At 38.4% G+C, this 14,835-nt stretch overlaps 1 protein-coding gene across 7 annotated transcripts in view; it reads left to right on the top strand.

The window, feature by feature from the left end:
- Positions 1–14,835, top strand: part of anne (anne boleyn) — a 1,549,371-nt gene that overhangs the window by 1,231,313 nt on the left and 303,223 nt on the right. Inside the window, exons 9-10 of one of the 7 annotated variants that reach the window (XR_010947828.1) lie at positions 11,421–11,547; positions 11,639–14,234. The exons of the other annotated variants lie outside the window; for them this stretch is intronic. The gene's annotated coding sequence lies outside the window, so the exon portion shown is untranslated. Of the gene's footprint in view, positions 1–11,420; positions 11,548–11,638; positions 14,235–14,835 lie in introns of those variants that run through there. 7 annotated transcript variants of the gene reach the window in all.

Consider the following 14,835-nt stretch of genomic DNA (forward strand, 5'->3'; position numbering starts at 1 on the left):
CCGGCATAATTTCTGGATGGTTTTCCGGATCTGTCAGCAATCCCGTCGGGGCTATTCCTGTACTTTTTCGGGACTAATAAGGGATCATTTGGGGAGCCTTTCGGTATCATTTCTGGATGGTTTCCGGTATTCGTTTGGGAACCCTTCGGGGACATTCCTGTACTTTTTCGGGACTAATACGGGATCATTTGGGGAGCTTTTCGGCATCATTTCTGGATGGTTTTCGGGATCCGTCCGGGATCCCATCGGGGTCATTTCGGGACTTTTTCGGGATCATTTGGGGTCCCTTCCGGCATCATTTCTGGATGGTTTTCGGGATCCGTCCGGGATCCCATCGGGGTCATTTCGGGACTTTTTCGGGATCATTTGGGGTACCTTCCGGCATCATTACAAGATGGTTTTGCGGATCCGTCCGGGATCCCGTCGGGGTCATTTCGGGACTTTTTCGGGACTAATACGGTATCATTTGGAGACCCTTTCGCCATCATTTCTGGATGGTTTTTGGGATCCGTCTGGGATCCCGTCGGGGTAATTCCGGGACTTTTTCGGGATCTTTTGGTGTCCCTTCCGGCATAATTTCTGGATGGTTTTCCGGATCTGTCAGCAATCCCGTCGGGGCTATTCCTGTACTTTTTCGGGACTAATAAGGGATCATTTGGGGAGCCTTTCGGTATCATTTCTGGATGGTTTCCGGTATTCGTTTGGGAACCCTTCGGGGACATTCCTGTACTTTTTCGGGACTAATACGGGATCATTTGGGGAGCTTTTCGGCATCATTTCTGGATGGTTTTCGGGATCCGTTCGGGATCCCAGCAGGGTAATTTCGGGACTATTAGGGGATCATTTGTGGACCTTTCCGGCTTCATTTCTGGATAGTTTTCGCGATCCTTTCGGGATCCCGGCGGGGTCATTTCGGGACTTTTTCGGGACTAATACGGGATAATTTGGAGACCCTTTCGCCATCATATCTGGATGGTTTTCGGGATCCGTCCGGGATCCCATCGGGGTCATTTCGGGAATTTTTCGGGATCATTTGGGGTCCCTTCTGGCATCATTTCTGGATGGTTTTCGGGATCCGTCCGGGATCCCATCGGGGTCATTTCGGGACTTTTTTGGGATGCTTTGGGGTCCCTTCCGGTATCATTTCTGGATGGTTTTCGGGATCTGTCCGGGACCCCGTCGGGGTCATTTCAGGACTTTTTCGGGTTCATTTGGGGTACCTTCCGGCATCATTTCAAGATGGTTTTGGGGACCCGTCCGGGATCCCGTCGTGGTCATTTCGGAACTTTTTCGGGACTACTACGGCATCATTTGGAGACCCTTTCGCCATCATTTCTGGATGGTTTTCGGGATCCGTCCGGGATGCCGTCGGGGTAATTTCAGGACTTTTTCGGGATCATTTGGGTTACCCTCCGGCATCATTTCAAGATGGCATTGGGGATCCGTACGGGTCATTTCGGGACTTTTTCGCGACTAATACGGGATCATTTGGAGACCCTTTCGGCATCATTTCTGGTTGGTTTTCGGGATCCGTCCGGGATCCCGTCGGGGTCATTTAGAGACTTTTCCCCGACTAATACGGGATCATTTGGGGACACTTTCGCCATCATTTCTTGATGGTTTTCGGGATCCGTCCGGGATCCCATCGGGGTCATTTCGGAACTTTTTCGGGATCATTTGGGGTCCCTTCCGGAATCATTTCCGGTTGGTTTTCGGAATCCGTCCGGGATCCCGTCGGGGTCATTTCGGGACTATTTCGGGATCATTTGGGGTTACCGGCATCATTTCTGGTTTGTTTTCGGGATACCGTCGGGGTCATTTCGGGACTTCTTCGGGATCATTTGGAGACCCTTTCGGCATCATTTCTGTGTGGTTTTTCGGGGATCCATCCGCGGGATCCGTCAGGAATCCCGTCGGGGCCATTCCTGTACTTTTTCGGGACTAATACGGGATCATTTGGGGAGCCTTTCAGTATCATTTCTGGATGGTTTCCGGGATCCGTTTGGGAACCCGTTGGGGTCGTTTCGGTACTTTTTCTATACTAATACGGAATCGTTTAGCTACCATTTGGGGACCTTTCAGGGGTCACTTCGTGACTTTTTCTGTATTATTACGGGATCATATGGGCATCATTTCGGGATGGGTTTTGGGATCAGTTCGGGATCCCATCAGGGTTATTTCAAGACTTTTCGGGACTATTTCGGAATCATTTTGGGACCCTTCCTGGTTAATATCTGGATGATTTTCGGGATCTGTCCGGGAATTTTGTATAATCTTGGGACCCTTCCGGGATCATTTTAGGTCTCTTCGCAACCGGTAGTTCAGCACACATGCCTTTTTAAATTATGAGCTTTTATGGCCGTAGATTTGCTGCTAATTATTCGTAATTAAAATTCCGTATGTTTTATCTTCAATATAATACAGCTTTTTCGTTCTATTTTTGAGTTTTTTAAATGAATCCTGTAACGAACTGTAATAACTATAATTACACTTTTTGTAATATTTTAACCAACTAAATACCCGAAAAAGCAACACTATTTTCATCTAAAAAGTTCTCTTTGGTTTTAGCTAATTGTAGGTTCACTCCTTTGTTCTATGAGTAGTAATTCTTTCACCCCTCCCATATCAGTTAATTTAATTTAAAAACAAAATGTATTCTTTTTTAATTCGAAAAAAACTTTATTGTACTATTCATGAAGGCGTGCCTTTCAGCTTATCTTCTCACTTTGTTCTTTTTTATACTAAATTACAAAAATAAAATACATTAGACAAAAATAATTTTTAAACAGATAAGTTGATAAGCAGGCTAACGTGAATAGCACATATATTTTATTTTTTCCTTGCGGACGGGGCCGCGGGTAAAGGCTAGTATGTTATAAAGTAAACCGACATAAATAAATTTTTGTAACATATTTATTTATTTCATTTGATTGTATTTTTATCTAACTTCCTATCGTATGCCCCTTTTTTCTGTGACATTTTTTGATGGTGATAGGTATTCTATATATCACAACACTGTATATAATTCAGTTTTTGTTTTATTTTTGTTTAAATTACTTTTATTAAAATTGATATTTAAATTAAGCGCTTTTTTTTATTTGCTTCCTTATACCGTTTGTTTTCTATTATTTCTTTTCTTGCCTTCGGTATATTACTGCACTATATATAAAGAGTCCAAGTTCATTGGCATAAGTTTATATTGGCATATGTTATATTAGATCTAAAAATCCCGCGTTCTTTTATGACGCCTAAAAGTATCAAATATTGTACGAAATATTAAGAGGTCAACACGTGTGGTGGGTTTTTGTGTATTGGAAAATTACTCAATTATTATGCTACTTAGTTTTAAGTGATAAAGAGAAAGAATTACACTCAAAATAAGAAATGAGTGACTAAATTATTATAGCAATGTCCGTTGTATGGCAACGCATACTGTAAAGGTTCTGCCATACCGGCGTGTTCTGTAGTTGTGGTCAGCTGTACTATGTAAATACATATATTGGCGTCATAGGTTATTGCATCAGCCAATTTGGCGTGTGCCATTTCTATGTGCGCAAGTTCGTACTCGCCTTAGTATGTAAATATAAGCTGTATTTCGTTGAAAACTATTACAATTAAAACACTAGCTAGCTTACCGAATTGCATGGAAAGCAACAATAAAGAGTAATGGAGTTGAGTTGGCTAAGCGGTTTCGACTGAAACCGCTTAGGTAATTGTCGACCTGATTGATAGTGTTGTATAGAGTTGCATATTCAAAAATAGGGCACTATTGTGAACGAGCGAATGAAATGAACATACGAATGTGTAGATAAACAAAAATAGCAAAATAACAGCGTGGCGGCAGGGTAACATACATACAAACAAACACACGCATTTCATGTAGTTTGTTTTTGTAATTCTCTGGTTGAGTGTCAGTAGAAGTAGAAATGTCAAAGCAGCTAAAAAAAGTAACCTTCTGTATGGTTTTGCCACAATGAAACTGTTTAGCTAGTTGGAGCGTTTTTTCGAGCTCGCGTAATAGAAAAAAACCCTATAATTACAGTTATCCTTTAGTTATGAACATGTAAATACACCAATTACTCCATTTAAGACCATATACATAAGTCTATAAAAGGGCAAGTGAAACTCCACAACATATATTTAAGAAAAACAGTAGCATGCTTGTTGCTTTTCATGCTCATGCAAACACAAACAATGTATATAAACTTGTATATCTATACTAATTATATAAAAATGCTTATATGGGCATTGTTTGTAACGTCTAATCTCAAGAACTACCAAACCGATTTTTATGATTTTTTTTTTTTTTTTTTGAAGAAAGTATTGACGCAAATAACCACCCTGCTCTTATTATTTTTCCATTTTCACAAACAAAAGCCCTTTATTTTTAGGATAAAGTTGATGAAAGGCTCCAAATAATGCAAGCATAACACTTTTCGATGACCAAACCCAAGCTGTATTTGTGAAGAGAATACTCACAGCCAAAGAGAGTGCGTCATTTTGCTCTTGGCAAGTGCACAAGTTCCCAGTGGCGCTTTGTGGACAGAACTGATTACTTACGCCATTACTGGTAATGGAGTAAGTAAACGATCTCCGAACAATCTTCGGATGTTTATTACTCCAAGGTACACCTTACTGAAATTGTTATCGGCATTGTAGAGAGGTCATCCACATAATGATACACGCTTTCTAAAGGGTAAGGAACCTTATAATGCAGCCACTATACCAATTCTTGTACTTATAATCGAAGTGGTAAAGTATAGTCAACACATTGCAGTGTACATTTATGCAATTGTAATCTGCAGTGTAGGTAGAGCACCCACAGAATGATACACAATTCTGAAGTGGTAAGTGATCTTGGAACAGAATCACTGTACAACTTTGTGTACAATTCAAACGCAGGGTAACAGCAAAGTAAATTATGTATTTTCTTTTATACCATTTTTATTTAGTTATTTTAGAAATTAACAAATTTATGTGAAATATTTCATCAAAAAAGCTTCAAAAAACTAAAGTATCAACTACAATTTCATACTAGATATTATGCATACACATACATATGGGGGCATCCACAAACCTAACCTACATATGTATATACATACTCTTTCTTATAATTAATAAAACAAACTGAAATATTGTTTGAGAAAAAAAAAACGTCAAAAGGATAAAAGAACAAACTAAAATACGAAGTCCATATTATTCACATATTTTTCTTATGAGTATATCTTTACTAATTTTCCCAGCACTTCCAATATTTTCCTTATTTTTAAGATGTCAAATTTTATTATCGTACTTTCGTTTTGCTAAGCGACCCTTTTGCGCTTTGAATGCTTGTCGTATGGTTTGTTTATATAAGCGCTCATTGGTGGCATCAAATTTTAAAGCATCTGTAAATTAAACAAAAAAAAAAATTAATAAGAAAAACATAGGCTTACATAATACATAAAATCACAATATTTCAGTAGTTCACAGAACTTACAGTTATGCTTGCTGGAACTCCACAATGCACAAACTAAATCAGAAGAAACATTTTATTATAATATGTAAATCTAATTAATTTAACTAAAAACCTCACTTAAATATTTTTTTGCATTTAAATTTTTTCAGTACTATTTACAGCGCACAATCTTCACACGAATAATCGACTGACGCACGCCACAAAACGATCTACATGTACATATATACGTAAAAGTATGAACATATATATGTATGTATATATCTATTTTACACGAACCTTGACGAAGTTTTGAAATCTCTATTACGAAGAATGCATAGAAATTTCTTTATTACAAGTTAGCATACAATCTAAGTGAATGTGATACTTTACTAGTAAGCGTTTTGTAATGCATAACGTGGAAGGATCGCAGACTTACTTCGCCGCTAGGTTTTTTGCTCGCAACGAGCTAATGTATGTACAATGTACATTGTGCAGATATTGTACATGTACATTGTACTTACATATGGAAGCTATCGCGCGCAAATCAAGGAACGTATGTATCTCTTTTTCAAACTTCATTGTATTTATGATTGTATGCTGCAAAACATTGCCTAGAAAAAAATACATACATGGAAAAGTGCACCATATTATTGGAAGTTTATTACCACCGCCCAACATGGTTCCAAAATTTTTACAAATATATTTTTCTTCCCAAGAGAAGCAGCTTTCTTTGCGCCAAAATGCTGCACAAACTCTCCAAAGAGATATTTTGAAATTAGTTCAAGAAATTCTCCTTGAAAATAATGTGCATGTTCGAAGTTTTATGAATTCTATGGAGCGTATGCCATCTAATTCGAATAACTATGGGGTTGTAATCCATGCCGGAAAATGTTAATGAAAACCGTGGTCGTTATAATGCCCCGACTACAGGCGACGTCGCAGTATTGGTAGTTGACGAAAATGCTGGTCCCCGCGATATTGTCCCACGGGTCCGCGATAACAATCTTCATCGTGTGTCAGAAATTCATCCTTCATATGACTCCCTGCAATACCGTATCATATTTTTAAATGGTGAGGACGGTTACAGCATAAAACATAAAACAAACTTATCCAAGCAGTGGGGCATCTAACCCACAAAAAACAATTCATGTATGCAATTGTATGCATATAAAATTATCATTAGGGAAAATAGCTTTAACGCGCTTCATAGATATGGATATCTCTTTACCCGATACTGTGTGGTCATGGCTGCTAAACTGATGACCAAAAGGTTGATTTTTATAAGAGCACACCAAAAGACGTTGCGTGTAGATAATTATATACATCTAAGGGATGCTGTTATTATGGAAGGTATGAATTGTTTATAACATTCACATGCAATCCAGAGTGGAGTGAAAACAAGAACTAATTGTTTCCTAATCAACGACCAAGTGAGCGCCGTGACATTGTGTCAAGAGTACTCCATATCAAACTACACCAACTCATTAGTTTAATTACAAAACAAGATATTTTTGGAAAAGTTAGATGCCATATGTTTAACGTTGAATGGCAAAAGCGAGGTTTACCTCACGCGCATATTTTAATTTGGCTAATAGATAAAATTCTTCCCGAAGACATGGATAGCATTATATCAGCGGAAATTCCAAATAAAGACGAAGATCCAATGTTTTATGATATGATTACTAAAAATATAATCCACGGGCCATGTGGGGTTAATCATTTATCATCGCCCTGTATGTTGAATGGACGATGTTCAAAATGATACCCACGCGAGCTTCTACAGCATAAGCAGACCGGGGAAGATGGATATCAAACATATAGACGAAGGTCTTCAGCGGTCCGTGGCTATACCCATGTACATTCTAATAGGTACAACGTCGACAACCGATGGATCGTTCCATATTGCCCCGTTCTTTCCAGATGTTTCTCCGCTCACATAAATGTACAGTACTTTCATTCAGTGCAATCAATAAAATATATTTGTAAGTATGTATGTCAACAAAGGTAGCGACGCAGCAACATTTTTCGTTCAAGATAATAAGGATGAATGGACAGAATGTCCCTAATCAGCCCGGAATTAAGCGAGAAACTGTGTTGGGTGGGGTATAACTATACCACACATCCTAATTACTCAGAATGTTTTTTATCCACCGTGGTGTGATGGTAGCGTGCTCCGCCTACCACACCGTATGCTCTGGGTTCACACCTCGGGCAAAGCAACATCAAAATTTTAGAAATAAGGTTTTTCAATTAGAAGAAAATGTTTCTAAGCGGGGTCGCCCCTCGGCAGTGTTTGGCAAGCGCTCCGGGTATATTTCTGCCATGAAAAGCTCTCAGTGAAAACTCATCTGCCTTCCAGATGCCGTTCGGAGTCGGCATAAAACATGTAGGTCCCGTCCGGCCGATTTGTAGGGAAAATCAATAGGAGCACGACGCAAATAGGAAGAGAAGCTCGGCCTTAGATCTCTTCGGAGGATATCGCGCCTTACATTTATTTTTTTATTTATTTTTTTATCTTAGACTACTACTATATCATGTTCGAGGACCGACATCTTTCACTAATTTACGTTGAGCAGATGGTCAACTATATCCAACATATCGAGCAGCTTGCCAGGCACGACATTTACTGCAGGATGATAGTCATTAGAAGAATACATTATTTGATGCCACCGTCTCTGAGAGCGCGCACGAAATGAGAGAGCTCTTTTCTATCATGCTTATTGCGAAATTTCTGATCCAACAGATTTATGGAATTTGTTCTGCAATAATTTATGTCAAGGTATTTTGCATAATGTGCGCCAGAGTAGTAATGATCCTGAAATGGACTTTACTGAAGACATTTGATAATACAGGCCTTATTCTTCTTGATAATTTGGTTTTTTCACATGCAGAGAAACGTATAAAAGATTTCGGTTTGCCTGAACCTAACCGCACTAGATCCGACTTAGACCCCGTTTCTACAATGTGCGAAATAACGCACAATATCCATGAGCTGCACCACTTTTTATTAGAAAATGAGCTAAAGGCCGCGGCACAATGACATTTTTCATAAAGATGTGTTTAACACAAGCTTATGCATTCCAGTAACATCGCCCCAATCAAACAAGATGTTGCGTTTGTAAATATGAAGGACCTTCAGACTTGGCAATTGAAGTTTATTACGCCTTGCGGATTCACGCACAAAATTACGCGAAGCACTGTTATAGACATTCTTCCTATACAACAAAAATCTACTATATAAAATTTTTCTGTCACGGTTTTAGAGGCTTAACTCCTCCGAAACGGCTATACCGATTCTCATGAAATTTTGTGAGCATATTTTGTAGGTCTGAGAATCGGCCAACGTCTACCCTTTTTTTCGCTACGCGCCTAGGGTCTTGAGATCAAAACGTGGACCCGGGGACCCCTAGAATGTGTATACAATATATATATATGTATACCAAATGAAAGCTGTTGATGAGTGCTATAGCACAGGATAATCTTCATACCCCTGGGTGACTAGAGTTTCGAGATATAGGCCAAAACGTGGACCCGGGTACCCCTAAAATGTGTTTATACAATATGGATATAAAATGAAAGCTGTTGATGAGTGCTATAGCACAGGATAATTTTCATACAACTGGAAGGCTAGGGTCTCGAGATATAGCCCAAAACGTGGACCCGGTTACCCTAGAATGTGTTTATACAATATGGATATCAAATTTAAGCTGTTGATGAGTGCTATAGTACAGGATAATTTTCATACAACTGGGAGGCTAGGGTCTCGAGATATAGCCCAAAACGTGGACCAGGGTACCCCTAGAATGTGTTTATACAATATGGATATCAAATGAAACTGTTGATGAGTGCTATAGTACAGGATAATTTTCATACAACTGGGAGGCTAGGGTCTCGAGATATAGCCCAAAACGTGGACCCGGGTACCCCTAGATTGTGTTTATACAATATGGATATCAAATGAAAACTGTTGCTGAGAGCTCTAAAGTTCATTGTGATATTGGATTTAATCGCATCAACCTGGCATAACTGATAAATATGCATGCGAAGCCGAAATAAAGACAAGAATTAATAATACATACATACCTATTTACACACTTCCTATTTGTTTGCCTGAAATTTCGTATATAAATTTTCCTATATTAGTATTTACGATGCTTTTTCCGGGAAGTGTACCAGAGACGGACTGGGACTGGGATTAGGACTAGGACTGGGACTGAGACAGAGGATCGGAGTGGGACTGGGACTGAGATATGGAAGGGGACTGGAATAAAATACATACCACCCTCTGGGACTGGCAATAAGAGATGAAGAAGAAGGAGATAAACTTGAGAGAAGAGAAAAGAGAGGAGACTGAGAAAGAGATAGAATGAGACGAAGATGGAGATGAGTCGAAAAATAAGGGAGGGGGGAGTGAATAAAAAGACTAGGAAAAAGTGTAGGGGGGTAGGGCAGAGTTAGACAGAAAAAGCTTATTAAAATGTATGCAGATAGGCCAAATTTAGGGCAGAACAACGTGTGCTGAGTCTGCTAGTATATACATATATAAAAATCAAATTCTGTGTGTGTGTATGTTTGCTATGGAAACGTTTTTCGCACACTTCAACCATCACCAAATTTTGGTTATAGGTTCCCTCGATCAACGGGAAGGTTATAGGCTAAAAATAATTTCGATATACAAAAGGGGCGTGGCACCTCCCATACAAATGGAATCTTTGGTACTGCATAACTTTGAAGGTATACATGCCAGAACATTGAAATTCAGTAAGGAGTTATATGCGGGCAATCCCTAACACCACCAAGAAAATGTGGAATTGGGAAAAAGGGGGCGTGGCACCTCCCATACAAATGGAATATATCATACTGCATATCTCTGGATGTAGTAATGGTAGGATAATGAAAATGGGTAAGGAGCTATATGACGTTAAATCCTAACACCTCCAGTAAAATGTGGAATTGGAAAAAAAGGGGCGTGGCACCTTCCCCACAAATGGGATTTTTCAGAACTATGGCTGCCGTACAAAGTTAGGTTATTTTAACACCTAAAGTTTGACTGCTTGAGTTTGGCTGTTATTCCTTTTGGATGTTTAGTAAGCTGCCACCGTTAAAAAAATTTGTTAGCTTCAGTGTATCTACATCTATATATATATATATAAATCAATTTCTGTGTGTGTGTGTGTGTGTATGTTCGCTATGGAAACGTATTTCCCACACTTGAATCATCACCAAATTTTGGTTATAGGTTCCTTCGGTCAACGGGAATATTTTAGGCTAAAAATAATTTCGATATATGTAGAAAAGGGTCGTGGCACCTCGCATACAAATGGAATCTTTGGTACTGCATAACTTTGAAGGTATACATGCCAGAACATTGAAATTCAGTAAGGAATTATATGAAGTCAATCCCCAACACCACCAATAAAATGTGGAATTGGAAAAAAGGGGGCGTGGCACCTCCCATACAAATGGAAAATATCATACTGCATATCTCTGGATGTAGTAATGATAGGATAATGAAAATGGGTAAGGAGCTATATGACGTTAAATCCTAACACCTCCAGTAAAATGTGGAATTGGGAAAAAAGGGGCGTGGCACCTTCCCTACAAATGCGATTTTTCAGAACTATGGCTGCCGTACAAAGTTAGGTTATTTTAACACCTAAAGTTTGACTGCATGAGTTTGGCTGTTATTCCTTTTGGATGTTTAGTAATCTGCCGCCGTTAAAAAAATTTGTTAGATTCAGCCTATCTACATCTATATATATAAAAATCAAATTCTGTGTGTGTGTGTATGTTCACCATGGAAACGTATTTCCCACACTTCAATCATCTCCAAATTTTGGTTATAGGTTCCTTCGATCAACACGAAGGTTTTTCATATTTCAGAATTAAAAATTTTAAATTTAAGCTTTTTTTTCAATCTCGGTTTTATTTTAACTTTGGAAGAAATATTTCGTGTGACTGGATTTTGCTTTTCTGCTTACAGAGTCAGCCTCATTCTAATTCATACAGAAACCACAAATAACAAACAAATCAAATAATTTTTAACGAATTATACGTACGTATTAAGAATTGAAGACAAAACTATTCACAACGCAATTCATCCAAAAACGGTATGTCTTTTTATTTCAAGTAAAAAATGAAATCTTAGAGCAAACGAGTCTACAATTTTCCTTATATGATATTTTTATTCTCTCTTCATAGAAGTGCTCTCACATACCATTTCAAATGTATTCATTCAGCGTTCGAACAAAATGCCACCAAAAAAATCGTCTCTTGGAAGATCGACAATAATAGCAGCTCAAGTTGCGAGTCGCAGGGCAACAGAAACACCGCAATGACATCATTTGGGGCGACAAATATTATTAAAATTGGTTTCATGCCAACATTTAAAGTGCAAGGACAAGTGTACCATCAAATCGGCTCACTTCTTCCACTTCCTGATGATTATTCAAAGTTTTTACAAATATACTTCATGGGTGATGAGACAACAGAAGCAGATCAACAATGTGAAATTTATTAAGCATCGAAACGAGAAATTATTGCAGAACTACAAACACTATTTCATGAATACAATCAAATGGTTCGATGATTTCAGACAGCATTAGAAAGAATGCCAGCGGATGATTATCAAGTCATCATCAGAGCAGATAAAACAACAACGGGTGAACATGAAAGACGTTTTACGGCTCCAACAATCAATGAAGTTGCGATTGTTATGGTCGGAACAGAGTTCAATAATCACACAGTTTCAAATGGGTCGATACATTAGCAGTAATGAAGCAGTCTGGCGGGTTCTAAGTTTTCATATACACGATCGTCATCCAACCGTTGTACATCTCAGCGTTCATTTAGAGAATGGTCAACGAGTATACTTCACAGAAGAAAATGCAGCGCAAAGGGCTGAAAATCCACCAAGAACAACACTGACGGCATTTTTCCACTTATGTCAAACTGATCAATTCTCCACAACATTGCTTTACAATGAATTACCCAAATATTATGTGTGGAATGCATCGAAACATGAGTTTCAGCGAAGGAAACAAGGTCCGATCGAACCTGGGCATCCTGGTATTTGCACTTCTGATGCATTGGAACGAGTGTATACAATTCATCCCAACAACGCAGAATGTTGCTTCATGAAGTCAGAGGGTCAATATCGTTTCATTCAATCAGAACCGTTAATGGTGTATTTTGTGAGACATATAGAGAAGCATGTTCCAAACTTGGGCTACTGGAAAATTACCAACACTGGGACACAACGCTAACAGAAGCAGCTCTCACATGTTTTCCACCGCAATTACGAAATTTGTTGGCAATTATTCTCACAACATGCGCACCTTCCGACCCAAAAAATCTATGGGAAAAACACAAAGAAAGTCTCAGCGAAGACATACTCCACCAAGCGCGTGTAACCAATCCTGACATGGATGTATAATTTTCAGAAAACATTTTCAATCAAGCATTCATTTTGCTTGTGCATATCTATCAACAATAAGGTACTTTGTCAGTTTGGGTTAACTTCACCAATACGAGATAGACTACTACGTGAAAGACAATACGATTTGGATCACTTACAAGCTTATGTCGAAGCTCAAACAGCACTATTGATAGACGACCAAAGATTTGCATACAATACAGTGATGCAAAATGTTCAAAATGAAGAGGGTGACATTATTTTCCTTGATGCACCAGGAGGAACTGGGAAAACGTTTATTCTCAATCTGAGACTTGCCAAAATTCGGAAACAAGATCAAATTGCACTTGCAGTTGCATCATCAGGAATTGCAGAGACATTACTCGAAGCTGTTGATCGTACTTTGCGAGATTTAAGAGGAATAAATGAACCAATGGAGCAGGCTCTAATTTTATTAGCAGGTGATTTCCAACAAACTCTGCCAGTCATTAAAAGTTCAACTCCTGCTGATGAACTGAATGCTTACTTGAAAACGTCATCACTTTGGAGAAACCTGAAGAAAATTAGTTTATCAACAAATATGCGTGTTCATTCACTTCAAGATGCATCTGCTCAGACATTTGCTAAGCAACTTTTGGATATAGGTGATGGAAAAATTCAAATCGATCGTACAACAAATGAGATATCATTCCCACCAAATTTTTGCGAAATGCAATCGTGCATTCAAGACATGGAAAAATCAGTTTTTCCAAATACTTCTGTCAATTTCAAGAATCACAATTGGCTATGCGAACGAGCAATCTTAGCTCCCAAAAATTATCATGTTAACAAAATCAATGATCGCATTCAAATCCAAATTCCTGGCGAAGTGACGAAATATAAATCGATGGACACAGTTGCAGATGAATATCAAATTGTGAATTATCCATTTGAATTTCTAAACTCTTTAGAACCACCTGGAATGCCTGCGCATATATTAACTTTGAAAATTTGCTCACCAATCATACTTCTTCGAAATTTAGACGCACCAAAATTGTGCAATGGAACCAGAATTTGCGTTAAGAAATTAATGCCGAAAGTAATCGAAGCAACAATCATCAGCGGTAAAAGCAAAGGCGAAAATGTGCTCATACCACGGATCCCAATGATTCCTACAGATTTGCCATTCCATCTTAAGCGCTTACAGTTCCCTTTACGCCTTGCTTTTGCAATTACAATCAACAAAGCACAAGGATAGTCGCTTGCTGTTGCAGGATTAAATTTAGAGAGTCCGTGCTTTTCCTATGGCCAGCTATATGTTGCTTGCTCTGGAGTTGGAACACCAAAAAATTTTTTTATCTTTGCACCGAACGAAAAAACCAAAAATATTGTGTACCCACTTGCATTACAATAAGATAAAATAATAAAATGTTTTAAACGAAAATTTCACCAAATTTCACAAAAATTTCAATTCAAGTTACAGAACAACAAACTAAATTATCAACAAACAAAACAGAAAAAAAAATAACGCAACATTCATTCGATCTCGGGCGTTACAACGTACGCCGGATAAAGCTAGTGTGTATATAAGTATCGTCGTTACAACGCAGGGACAACAATTTTGATTTCTGCGTTCCGGGCTACGTATCGGCCTACTCTAATAAAGAAAGACACTTGTTGCGGGTTTGACCGAAATGATTTTATTTATTGAAAAATTTGTTCTTTTATACAATAATTTCCTATATACCTATTTGCATTAATACTTACAAATTAAATATGCAAGTCAGCATATAGTATATACAACAATAACCTATTTAGATACATATGCTCATATTTACACATATGTACCCTTCAGTGAAAATGGAGACAGTCCCTTGAATGCGCTAGTTCAGCGCTACCAATTTGGTGACTGGTTCTGAACTACTGCGCAAGGAATGCGGAGGGAGACACTTCATATTTCTACTAATGCATTATATCGAATTATATGTTGATAAAAGTATCGATT

This window comes from Eurosta solidaginis, chromosome X (genome assembly GCF_040869045.1).
Source record: "Eurosta solidaginis isolate ZX-2024a chromosome X, ASM4086904v1, whole genome shotgun sequence".
Lineage (NCBI taxonomy): Eukaryota > Metazoa > Arthropoda > Insecta > Diptera > Tephritidae > Eurosta > Eurosta solidaginis.